Source organism: Callospermophilus lateralis, unplaced genomic scaffold (assembly GCF_048772815.1).
Source record: "Callospermophilus lateralis isolate mCalLat2 unplaced genomic scaffold, mCalLat2.hap1 Scaffold_1199, whole genome shotgun sequence".
In the NCBI taxonomy this organism is placed as follows: domain Eukaryota; kingdom Metazoa; phylum Chordata; class Mammalia; order Rodentia; family Sciuridae; genus Callospermophilus; species Callospermophilus lateralis.
Window position 1 is genome coordinate 313,216 of NW_027512309.1, and position 2,983 is coordinate 316,198.

A 2,983-nucleotide genomic window follows, 5' to 3' on the forward strand; every position below is an offset into this window, starting at 1 on the left:
GTGACCTTGTGGTCACAAGACTCTGGAGAGGACCATGAGGAGTCACTAGCCACAACTCCCAGTTTCCACCATTGCCACTCCTGTCAGCTTTAAGCAACCTTCCTACCCAGTATCAAGATAACAAGGCACACTTACCATTTCCTGGCTCTCAGGGTTCTCAGTGTTCTCCCTGTGATTTGTTTTCAGTTTCTGCATAGCACAGACACCTGGGCTTGGATCCAGGACAGAAGCCTGCAAAAAGATTGAAAAAATGGTGGGCTCCAGACACCAAGGGAAAAGAAGATTGTGGAAGCCCTCCCCCTCATCACCGGCTGCATGAGGGTTGGACAGTTCTCACCTAAGAGACTGATTGATCAAGGCTTCATGCCCTGCCTCCAACCTGAGCCACGTGGGCACAGAATCAAAAGGTGAATGACAGGCTGCTCCATTGTCACTGTTAAAAGACTATAGATCAGGGCTGAGATTATAGCTTAGTCAGTAGAGTTCTTGTTTTGCTGATAAAAGGCCATGGATTCAATCCCTTGCACTACACAAACACACTCTCCCACCCCCCCAAAAAAATAAGTAAAGGACTTTGGGGACTAGGGTTATGGATCAGAGGTAAAGCATTTCTCTAGCATGCGTGAGGTACTGGGTTGAACACAAAGCACTGCATTAAAAAGCCACCCAAGAGGGGATGTGGTTCAAGTGGTACAGCACTCCCTGGCATGTGGGCGGCCCAGTTTTGATTCTCAGCACCCCATGTTGTGTCTGCCAAAAACTAAAAGTAAATATTAAAAAAAAAGCCAACAAACAAACTACTAATGACATTTGACAAGAATGAATGAGAACCAAATCTAGATGAATACTCTGACCTCCAACTCTATATTCATTTGTCAATAAGCAAGAAGGTAAACTTCTCTGTGTCTAATCACTAAAAAAAGGGGATTGTGATCATTTTCTTCAGTGGGAAGTGATTAAAAATCATTATTTTGTGTAAAGTTTTTTAAATGTGAAAAATCTATTTTGGATATGTATAATGATTTTGGACATGTATAAAATGATTGCATAACTAACAATAATTTGTAATTTTATTATATAGTAGTTAATAAGAACCTCAGAGATGCTATAACTATAAAGAACAGTCATTCTTTTCTTTTAATGAAAAAACATAACCATAGTTTGAACTTATAGTTATTATGAAGCTAGTCATAAATAAAATTCTTTCTCCATTCAGTATTACTATTGCAACAATATTTGTTGGTTTATTTTACCACATTATGGTGTTTCTTTTTTTTTCTTTCTTTCTTTTCTCTTTTTTTATTGGTTGTTCAAAAGAATAAAAAGCTCTTGACATATCATATTTCATGCATTAGTCTCAAGTGGGTTATGAACTCCCATTTTTAGCCCAAATACAGATTGCAGAATCACATTGGTTACACATCCACATTTTTACATAATGCCATTAGTAACTATTGTATTCTGCTACCTTTCCTATCCTCTACTACCCCCCTCCCCTCTTCTCTCTCTACCCCATCTACTGTAATTAATTTCTCTCCTTGTTTTTTTTTTCCCATTCCCCTCACAACCTCTTATATGTAATTTTGTAAAACAATGAGGGTCTCCTTCCATTTGCATGCAATTTTCCTTTTCTCTCCCTTTCCCTCCCACCTCATGTCTCTGTTTAATATTAATCTTTTCCGCCTGCTCTTCCTCCCTGCTCTGTTCTTAGTTGTTCTCATTATATCAAAGAAGACATTTGCATTGGATTTTTAGGGATTGGCTAGCTTCACTTAGCATAATCTGCTCTAATCACATCCATTTCTCTGCAAATTTCATGATTTTGTCATTTTTTAGAGCTGCGTAATACGCCACTGTGTATAAATGCCACATTTTTTTTATCCATTCATCTATTGAAGGGCATCTGGGTTGGTTCCACAGTCCAGGTATTGTGAATTGTGCTGCTATGAACATTGATGTGGCAGTATCCCTGTAGTACACTCTTTTAAGGTCTTCAGGGAATAGTCCAAGAAGGGCAATAGCTGGGTGAAATGGTGATTTGACCCAGATTTTTTCAATCAAAAATTCTGAAGTATAAATTATCTACTATGACTGTTTAGCCTAAAGCAAGATACTCATTGAATACAGTATAAAAAGAAAGCCATAATTTTGTCAGAAAAATAACACTTGTAAATTCAGGTATTATCTATAGTTACTGGCTTGGTTAGGTTTCTAATGTTACTATCTATAGAAACCAATCAATTGAACAAAAGTTTCAGGCAATTAATACCTGAGTAAAATAGTGCTTTTGTTTATGTAGTAATACTAAGTTTATATATCTTTCTTTTCTAACAAGCTGAACATAGCATCAAAACCCCAATCTCTCAATATACAGGAATTTAACCAAGACTTTTTACTGAACAACCAATTTATTCAGTTAAGTGAGTTTAGTGATTGCTGTCTGAGCCAAAATGTTTTTTCTCTGCATGCAAATCTGGGTCAGCTTCATGTAACATAAGGTCAAAGGATTTTAGGAATCCTCAAAGTTCAGCACTGCAGAGAAACAGCATGAATAATTTTCCTTCAAAAATGTTAAAAACTGATGGTACCAATCTACCATTGGATTTATTGAAAATCACAATGTTTTACCCAGGAGACATCTAATTTTCTGCACCACAACTCACTTTATAAGGCTCCAGTGTAAATTCATTGCAGAATGTATTTCTAGGTAAATAAATAATTTGACCCATGTATGGAATTTTTGAATAGATGCCAATTAAACAGGAGAGAAGAGCTGAAAAAATAAATTGTCATTTTAATTTTAAAGTAGTTGATCTTGAGCTATTACCATTGACAGTAATTATAGAGTCGGGCCATTTCTCTATTGAGGGCTCTTAATTTGTGAAAATAGTATCATACTATCAGCACAGTAGAAAACACTTCTTTTGAATTCTCTAAGGCAAAAAAAATGTATTATTTTCTCAAGTTTCTGTGAGTGAATAAT